Raw genomic sequence first — 11,243 nt, 5'->3', positions numbered from 1 at the left:
CAAACACATCCATAAAAATAAAAAACACTAGCACGTTTTAAGTAATATTTTTGATTAATTGGACGGACGACAATGTAAAGATGAGTGAGGTCACAAATTAATCAGATGCCTGACAGATGGTACAGTATAGTGTACTTGCTTTCGGCTATGGTGTTTAAATGAAGGACAGTTACATATATTGAAAACGTACATAAAATTCATTTTTAAAAATAGATATTCACCAATATTTCATAACATATGACATTAGATAATTCATAACATATGACATTAGATAATTCATTTAGGACTCTGAACGACAAAACCGTAACACACGACCAGTGCCATATCTCTACACTGTTGAGTCCAATAGCCTTTGGCAAAATACTAGATGATTTCGTCTACAAGAGAACAGACACTCCCGAAGAGATCCTTTAATGGAGATTTCATCCCTCTTGTACCGTCACAACGTGGACTGCCACTCCCAGGCTAGTTTACTAAATCAAAACTAGCACCGCACAGAGCTCATTTTGGAAGACGGTTAAAAATGTAATTTCCGAGCACATAACCAAAACTCCCATATTGCTACAAGAGACGGAAGCTAACCGTGGGGTGCATTACCACCTCAGTCCTCAATCTGAGTTCAGAATACACGTTGCTCCCTACTCCAGTTAAAAGGCCAATTAATAAATGCAGACCCCCACCCCATCCCCTCAATCCATGATTCGCATCATATGCCGCATGTGGATGACATTTAGCGTATTTTAACTAGGGCAAGTTGTACTGAGGAGTGGGACGAAGCCACGGCAGAAGGCAGACGTCCGACAAAACAACCTTCTGGAATCTACGACTGTTTTCTTCCAACCATGCATCAACGGACAGTGTTTGGTTCTACTGCACCTGCTCGGTCTTTGCATCCTGGAGGTTTTAGTTGCCATGGCATCGACTGGAGGGAATGGTCAACTGTGAACTGGGTGGTCAGTCACCGCGTTGTTATTCAACAGAATAGAATGTTAGATGTTTAACGACACCCCAGCACGAAAAATACATCGGCTATTGGTTGTCAAACTATGGTAAATGCAAAAATAATGTAAAGAGAACCACCAATATAAAAATTCAACACTGAAATAAAAACACAGTGTAATGAACTGTGCAAAAAATACAAATATCACAGATAGATAATATTAAAATTTGGAATAAAAGTCCGTATCACGTAAAAATTGTAATAAATGTTTTGGATGGAATCGAAAGGATTCCATCACATTTCTTTGACCAAATATATATTTTCTAGTTTCCTTGAGATGAGTACACTCCACCAAATGTGGCATACCGTCAGAGTACACCGACAGTGTTCACACTGAGGTGGAGGATCCTTTTTCAAGATAAATGAATGAGCACGACACAAGACTAGTTCATCCTTCCTGCACCGCCTATAGGAGGACTGCCACTCTCCCAGGACTAGCTTGATAGCATGAAGCACCGTCCCAATTATTTTGCCAAGTCGAAAAGGTAAAGTGGTTGTTTAAAATCAGTATAAGACACATCAACCCTGGCATGAGGCAAATCCAAAGCAGACTTGGTAGCTGAATCTGCCTTTTCCCCTGATGCCAACATGACTGGACACCCAACAAAATACAATATCTTTTTTGGCAACGGATAAAAAGAGACACTTTCGTATCACCATCCCAAATAAGGGATGGTCCAGCCTCATATTGCGCAAAGCTTGGAGACATGAAAGTGAGTCAGTAAAAATAATAAATTAATGACTGCCCAAACTTCAACACTAAAAATTGATATCGAATCGGGTAGTCTCATGAAAAGTATTGTCGATACCTGGACGTAGTCTATACACCTGGACGTATTGTACACACCTGTACCAGGTTTTAATGAGCCTACCTGTCTCAGAGTCTGATTTACACGGCTAATTAGCACGATGGCGCTTTGTATTTTAGCCCGAATGTGGCCGAGACACCTGCTGCTGCTGCTGCTGCTGTTACTACTACTACTACTACTACTACAGCCACGTGTCATTCAGTCCCCACAGCCACGGCATCTGCTACAACGACATTTGCTGTCCAGTGTTCAGTTTTGTTGTCAACTTCGATCCTCTTTACCATGTTAAATTAGACTTTAGAGTTCTGTGTATTGACCAAGCATTTCTCTGTAGCATCAAAAGGGCGAGGGAAGGAATATTTGTTTAAAGACACATCAGCAGATTTTAAGCCAGGGCTATTTGGTGAGAGAGAGAGAGAGAGAGAGAGAGAGAGAGAGAGAGAGAGAGAGAGAGAGAGAGAGAGAGAGAGAGAGAGAGAGAGAAGGCGCTGCTGAATATGATTATTTTGACCCTTAGTCAATATAAAGAGTCAGATAATTTTTTGAACTAATATACTAAGTAAGTAAGATAAAAACTATGAACTATATGTTAATAATCATATTAGCAGTTATTTCATCTACACGTATAATAAAATTATCATGCATTTCTTTTTGAGGTCACGTTATGCACTAAAAGGTTAAAAAAGATATGATGAATGAAAGAGGGCGTTATTATTTTTATTTACACTGAAACGCCCATGATTTACACCAAAGAATATGAAAAATCTCAGGCTTTTGTATTTTTTATTGTCATTGATCATTGATAATGTTTTCAATGTAATATTTAGACCTACCTTCCATGTATATATGTTGCAAATACATATAAATAGACACGTTCTTAAGAGAATCATTAAAACTACACAGAAACCATTTAACCATGTAACTAAACATTATAGGGTTTTTTCCAAATTTGAATCAATAATTGTGGTTATACCTTTCCTCTATATACCTGTTAATTGACGTAGATCAAAATACCTGAGTTCATAATAATAATAATAATAATAATAATAATAATAATATAATATTATAATACATATACCTTAACATCCATTCAGTAATTAAATTCAAAATGAAAAATTATAAATATTGTGATTTTACACCTGGAACAGTGGGTTAATGCTTTAATGTTTCAACCATCTCAGCAACTTACGTCAGCGATTGGACGTAGAATTTATTGTGTCATATCTATTAATAACATGTCCATTTGAGTCAAACACACACAACATACGCATGTAAACACTGTCCACGGTTACATTGTTCTCAGTAATAACAATCCAGATAGACTGGACACCACGACGTCACCCAGTGCACGCGCAGCGGAATCGACTGGTAGTAAGCACAGTTGTGCCGCCTCAGCGGGACGCTTCGTTGTTTGACGTCCGAATACATATTTACCTCCCTTGAACTTTGGGAAGTGGAGTACAAGTTCATACACACACGGCCGCTGTTTGGAGAAAGGCGGGAAACAAACCGTCAGCGGACACGTGTATGTACATCCAATCAGATAGTAAACTATTAGGTGTAGTTTCTATTATTAGCTCACTGGGACTATTTTTGGGCCGGCCCGAATCGTTATAGACCTACTCAAATTTGTACGGCGTCTTGTGTGTGTGTGTTGTCAAACTGTCACACTGGCTAATTTTCACGTTTCTTTTTTTCAGAATCAGCATGATGCTTTGCTTGTGTTCAGTAAATACAAGGAATGGTTTAGCTTTAATCAAGAAATATACATACACCCACCTCGAGCCCGCATGATATTATTAACTTCTGGAAAAGTCACTTTAGTGTTTGAAAAGAAAACAACTTTGTAAACAGACTCCCAGGATCGAAGTTCTTAAATATAATACCCTAATGGGTTTTTTAAATAATAATAAAAGATAAATAATTAAATAAAACTCTCAGTTTAGTAAAGTATACCATAGTATTCTTAACGAAATTAATTTTTCTCAAAACATTAAAACCAGCAGTAGACACATATCCTGGTGTAGCTGGGGTTGTGAGTAGGAAGGCTTGGAGATCTTAAGGAGTTCTTTTTGCTAATTTTTCAAATAGTTTTACATTGTTTAATCAGCATTATGGTAAGTGTGATACGCAATCTACAAGGTTCAGAATGGTTTTATAAGAAGAAGAAAAAAATCTGCTGGTGACCCATACACTTTTAAATATTTGAGTCTTCCGAACAGCAACAAGAAATATATTATACTTTCCCACAGACAAAACATCACTAGCCTTTATATAGCTCCAGATAAGATTTTTTTTTTTAATTTTGGTTTTGACTCGTTATATGAATTTGCTAATGCTTATAAACTTAGATATAAACAACTTACTGTTTTAAGGAACAAACTACGTTTTAGATAAATTAAATACCATATACCACCAAACCAAATTCCATAGACGGCAATAGTTAGTATGTAATATATTATATAAATATTTTGTGGCTAAAACTACTATATACCACGGATATAAACACTACCACCCCTCACCCTTAAAGTAAATTAAATTAAAATGAGGGGATGGGGCATTATACTGCTAGTCTGATACAGAATGAGAAGTTACCAACAAAAATGTTCATCTTAATTTCTAATGAGAATTCCCGGACACGTTGCACGTGCAATAGTTGCTTGTACAATTATAGGCGTTCAAATTAAACTGTACACAGGGATTTACTGGCCATTTTTAACAACAGGTCCTGTCACATAGCTCACCAATGCCAGGTGTAGTCTTACTTAATACGACATTCAAAGTTAGGTACACTTTCAAATTTGGCCCAGTCAGATGCTATTTGCTACACTGCTACCTATGCGTGTCGTGCTTCTGTCAGAAAACCGTTCAAGCATGCCTGTCGTGGGCACAACCTCCGACTTCGCCAAAGTAAAAGAAGTAAAGTTTGTTTTATTTAACGAGGCCGCTAGAGCACATTGATTTTTTTATCTATCATCGGCTATTGGACGTCAAACATATGGTCATTCTGACACTGTTTTTTAAAGGAAACCCGCTGTCGCCATATAGGCTACTATTTTACGACAGGCAGCAAGGGATGTTTTATTTGTGCTTCCCACAGGCAGGATAGCACAAACCATGGCCTTTGTTCAACCATTTATGGATCACTGGTCGGTGCAAGTGGTTTATACCTACCCATTGAGCCTTGCGGAGCACTCGCTCAGGATTTGGAGTTGATATCTGGATTAAAAATCCCATGCCTCGACTGGGATCAGAACCCAGTACCTACCAGTCTGTAGACCGATGGCCTAACCACGACGCCACCGAGGCCGGTCCTTCGCCAGAGAGTTCTGTCAGAACAGAACAGAACAGAACTTTATTACACCCGTGGCCATCGTTCGATGGCATCAGAGGAATACATAAATAACATAGCATAAACAACCACAAGATGACAATATCTGAATAAAAACGAATAAAACATATATACACAATAGAAGTCTTAGGAGGAGCAGAATTGTTTGTTGATAATAACAATAAATTTACACAATTTCTTAAGGGTGCCAATATTTTTACAACTGAACAGCTTTTTAAATTTATATATATTTGGTCTATTTATGTAGTACTTTTTAATATATTTAGCCCTTTCCGCTGTAAATTTTGCACAGATAAATAAATAATGAAACTCATCCCCAACATCGTTTGTAGTACAATATATACATTTTCTATTTTCATATAATATGTTCCTCCACCTTCCTTGTTCAATTGGTAAAAAGTGATTGGCAATACGGAATCTAAGGAAGGTGGTGTACATAGTGTTATCCAGAATGTTAAAATAAGATTCAAACTCAAGTTTATCTTTAAATATTCTATAGGTCAAACCCTTAGATGAGTTTGAGATTTCACTTTGCCAGTGTTGTTGAAATTGGTCTGAAAGTCTCAAGACCGGTGTGTTGTAAGACGACCAGGTTTCGTACTCAAGTTGTTTCCACGTGGGCGACATGTAAGACACGTATAAATGTATTTACTAATTACGTGTATTACTAATTAATGTTGAGAATCGGTTGGAATTCCATCATCGATCATCGGTTATAATCGATTTGCATCAAACTTTCGATTATAACATCGGCTAGAATTATATAAACCTAAGATAGATTTGAATTATTAGGTCTATAATACGCACTTGTTGTTGTTCACCCTGAAAGACCTTACAAATCTCTAATTTTACATTTAATACCTAGCAATTTCTGTTTTCTAAATACGTATACATGAAAACAAACGGAAAATCCAACATATCTACATCAATTCCATAATTCAAACTGTGAAAAAAATTAAAGTTAACATTTCTTGCGACAATCGATTACGAATTTTTATAATCAAGAATCGCATTGGTCGAACCCAACCAATCACTTCTCGATTGTAATCCGTCATTAGAACATCACTAATGATAATTATAATAATGTAGTTAATGTGTTTTATCAGTTGTGTACTTGTATCAGTTGTGTACAACATGAAGTATAAATATGTTAATCTTTATGTGTCTTCATGGCGTAAATATGTTATACCAGCCGTGTATTTATAGCAATATGAAGTATAAATATTGTACGAGTTTATAGTGCGTATTTATAGCGTCATGAGATATAGATCTTTCATATCAACTATTCTTTAACATTTTTCAGACCTGTGTTTTATTATTGATCTATTATTACTAATAACATGGGAGACAGAGATATAGCGTCTTCTCTTACCGGCAAGAGCATAATATATTATTAAAATATAAATTGTAAATGTAAATTCAGCGCTCTGTAATATCTACGAACAACATAAAGTTAATATAGGATGCATGTGATGTCTTACTTTTTTGCATCTTGTCTGTGTGGATGGTGCATATTAAAGATCCCTTGCTACTAATGGAAAAATGGTAACATCCCACTATCCCTGATTTCACTAGCCCTGGTACCACTAGCCCTGAAAAAATGACCAATTAATGGCTGCCATGGATGTTCCATTTCTTTAGACTACTCCCCTGTACATATGAACTATTAATAAATAAACATGTCTTGTTTTACTGATTAGGTAGACACAATAGATGAGATACCCTTTTAATGCCTCAATTGAAAACGTAGAGTACTTACTTAATCCTCTTCGTACAATTCCTTTATCTATAAACATGTATTGTTTTAATATGCTCGCTGTGCGTTAATCCTCTTCATACAATTCCTTTATCTATAAACATGTGTTGTTTTAATATCACTATTACTGTCAATACATAATTAGTAGGGACCTCTATATATGAATGTTGCAAATGTGACTATACAGATAAATGCCAGCTCTACTGGAGTATCGAATCTCGTACACCGGGTCACGGGCAACCGTGACCTTGGTGTACGGAGATAGAGTTCCGAAGAAAGGAAGGTGGAGGAAGAGGAGACGTGCGCCAGCGGCGGCGCAGGGGGAGCCAAAACCGGCGGCTAAACCGCCGGCAGCGACTCCGTCTGCTGGACCGCCCAACGCCGACCCCCCAAAGAAGAAGACGAAGAAGGAAGTGGCCCCGGCTCCATCCGACGCAGTCTCTTCGATGGAGAACGAGGATCTGAACGAGTTTGACAAAGCGATCTGTGTCACTCCCTACAGCAGACCCGATCCACCGGCCTTTACTTCTGGACCTCCGGATGTGTCGCCAATTAAACCGGCGACGCCCGTAGAGGTCCCGGCCCGGAAGACGGCAGTGGTGAAGAGGAAGGCGACCACTCCCCCGAGTGCCACCCCAGACAGGCCATGTCGCCCTACTCAACCGCCGAAGCCAGAGCAACAACCAGGAAAACAATGGACATTGAAGGCCAGCAAGCTCCACCCGCGTTTCCATCAACTGATTAAATCCAATCTGGAGGACGTTCGCCAGCTCATCAGCGAGCCCAAACACAAGGCGTACCACCCACTGCCAGCCAATCCCGATGAAGGGGACTTCGCCGTCCACCGCGTCCAAGTTGATGTGGATATCAACGCAGTTTTCGTCACCATCCGCCGGAGGGGGAGATACAACCAAGCGCTACTACTCAAGGAGATGGACAACCCCACCCTACACCGCGTCCTCAAAACCATAGCGGGGGATGATTACCGCTTCATCACCAAGAGTTTAGCAGCCTCCCCCTACCGGCCTGATCTTCCACATCTGGACACCACCGACTTCATCGGATCGCCATAGACGCCAACCTTTGCTAGGACAGGTATCAACCTCCTTTATTGGGCTAGTTGGACTTTAAACATTTCGACGATTGTTCAAAATTCTTATGTTTATTTTTTTATAAATAGTCCGACGCACTTTATTTTGGCGCCCGTTCAATTGCTCACAATCACTTTTAAAACCTTTCGACCGAGCAGTCTCAACTATTTTTGGCTTTAATTTTAGTGTCCAGACAAGCTTTTGGATGCAGTTATTCTCGGTAGACGTAGTTTGTCAAGTTTTCACCAAGGAATCGAACTTCAGCCAATCACAGCTTGGCCCCACTTGGTCCTACGATTTGGTCCGCGCTTTCGCTGGATTCAAACTGCAGACTTAGACTTTTGACAAGTTTCCCAAGGAATCGAAATTCAGCCAATCACAGCTCGGCCCCACTTGGTGTCTGCTATTTGGTCCGCGTTCCCGCTGGACTCTACTAACTGGCTATTTTCCAAATTCTGCCCACCTCAAACTTACCCCCCCCCCCCCCCCCCACCGCTCCGGAGTTAGTCACTGGCGAAGTCAGAGGCTAAATCCGTAGTGGGCGTGCCTGAACCTTCGTGGATAGGGGCACGTTAATAGAGTTTCCCAGTTCCCAGATAAATGCTCGCTGTGCGTTATGGCGGAGGTAACCTTTGTAGATGGTGCCAGAGGCAATAAAGTAGCAATTTTGGATGACTATGTCTTCCATAAGAACGCACAAGTAAAGGCGGGCATGAAATGGAGATGTAGCGAGACTAAGAATTTGAAATGCAATGTGTTTATTGTAGTATCTGAGGGGTTAGTTGTCAAACAACAGTACGAACACAATCACGCTCCCAATGTTGGTGACATTGAAGCTCGTAGGTTAATGTCATGTTTTAAATGTATTAATTTAAGTGCTATTACAGTGCAATTACCATAAACACTATCGAATAAAACATTTATTTAACTATATTCATTTTTGTAATTACTTATTTGATTTAGTTTGTTTATAATGGGGATGACAACCGGTGGCAGTAACAGCCAATGTAACTGACATTCTGGGGCTAGTGGAACCAGGGCTAGTGGAATCAGGGCCAGTGGGGATAACTCATATAGCGGGTTTTCGCTCTAAGACTAAATGTCAAATGACTAAATGTTTGACATCCAATAGACGATAATTAATAAATCAATGTGCTCTAGTGGTGGCGTTAAACACAACAAACATTAACTTTCTATATAATTGTATGCATAGTATATCACTGGATCAGGTAACCAGACGCGAATCCAATGGGGGAACAAGGGACATGTCACCTTAAATATATTCAAGTGTCTCTTTCTTCTTTTTTTTTTTTTCTTTTTTTTTTGTGGTTTGTTTGTTTTGTGTTTAAATATTCATTGCTTTACCCTTTTCAAGAATTGGTCCATATGTCTTTTTCTCCTTAGTCCCCTTCCCTTCCAAACATACTTCTTGGATCCGGCCCTAGAAACTTCGGATGTTTGAAAACATTATTATTCGTCTTATTACATATTTTATGGGACCCAAGCTTACAACACCTTTTAACTCTTTCACTTCTAGGTTTATTCACTGTTTCATCCATTACTTTTGGAATTGTCTTGTCCAAAGTAATTAGACGGTATTTAAAGGGTTAAGTGTACTTAATCCCAGTTTACATGCACCTATATATTTACCCCTGGGATAGGTTCACAGTAAAAATTTACCTCCTAGGGGTACTTTCGCCTCACAGTGTAAACTTACCTCAAGGGTAAATAGGTGGAATAAGAAAACTAATTAATTCTGTTATATCTAAATATACGAGGAGAGCGAGATTTAGCTCAGTCGGTTGAGCGCTCGCTTGAGGTGCATGCGTCGCAGGATCGAACCACCTTGGTGGATCCATTCAATGATTGGGTCAAAGGCCGTGGTATATGCTTTGCTGTCTGTGGTGCGTATCATATTAAAGATCCCTTGTTGCTAATGGAAAAATGTAGAGGGTTTTCTCTGATGACTACGAGTCAGATGTTTGACATCCCAAAGTCGATGATTAATAAATAAATGTGCTCTGGTGGTGTCGTTAAACAAAACAAACTATTATTAAATATACGATGTAACTGCAAATATCAACGCTGAAAGAAAGAAAAAGATACGCGAGGTGATTTGGAAATTTCCGAGTGCTATCCAGGCTTTATAAAAAAAAAAAAAAAAATTCTAATTGCACTCTGGTTAGAGAAAAGATTCAATGTAGCTACGATTCTGACTTGTAAATCAAGCACATAAAACGTCTTTGCGTAAGCAATATATGAGGAGAGGGTGTCAAATAAACGTAATGCAGTGAACCGTGTAAATATTAGTTTGTTAATAACCTCCAGCTGTAGCACATAGAATACGCATCCATAGTTTATATTCCCTAAACGACGTTACTCCCAAAATAGCAATGGGCATCTACATAAAACCTTTCGGATATGTTAATATGTCATTGCTACGCATCTAATTCTGAATCGAATTTCTTACCCTTACGGACGAAACTATGCTGAATTCATGTATCCTAAACAGTCGCGTTATGCTTATTATTGGATTGACGATGTTACCATTTATGAAAAAAGCCATTTTTAACGTGGAAAACAGCCTGAAATAGACTGAAAAACGGCCGTGCGTGGGACGAAGTAAACAAGTGGAATTATTAGTTTAATTCTACGACTAGCCCGCCGCACTTGCCGATACGTATCGATCGTTCTGTTTCTGCCTACGCCAATGCATCCTACTACGTCAATGGGAATAGAATGGATTCTTGGAAAACAATGTACATATGCGAACAAGTCGGGCAGCGCTGGGGTCAGTCAATAAACTCCGGATTTGCCGTGACAGTGTGCGGAGACCAAGCAAGAGTCTTATTTACTACCCAGCGTGTTACGATCAGCAAGTGTTTTGAAAATGGACCAAAGTTTAAGGAAAATCAGCCATTGTTTACTATAATTCCTAAAAATTTACTAGTTTACTATATTTTGTTGAACTCAAATGAGGTTAATGTTGTTTTCTTCCCCCTATAATGTGTTAAATTAACAAGAATTTACTATAATTTGTTAAAACCCACTAGAGTTTAATATAACTTGCTATGAAAATCAATATAATTGTACTACTTTAGTGGTACATTATTGACAGTTATTATATCAATAAACCTCTTTGGTGTTACATTATTGACGGTTATTACATTATTAAACAAACCTGGTGTTACATTATTTAAAGTTATTACATTATTAAACCATTATGGTGTTACAT

Source organism: Gigantopelta aegis, chromosome 8, assembly GCF_016097555.1.
Source record: "Gigantopelta aegis isolate Gae_Host chromosome 8, Gae_host_genome, whole genome shotgun sequence".
Classification (NCBI taxonomy): Eukaryota; Metazoa; Mollusca; class Gastropoda; order Neomphalida; family Peltospiridae; genus Gigantopelta; species Gigantopelta aegis.
The sequence above is the reverse complement of the archived record's forward strand: the minus strand, read 5'-3'. Positions refer to the sequence as shown.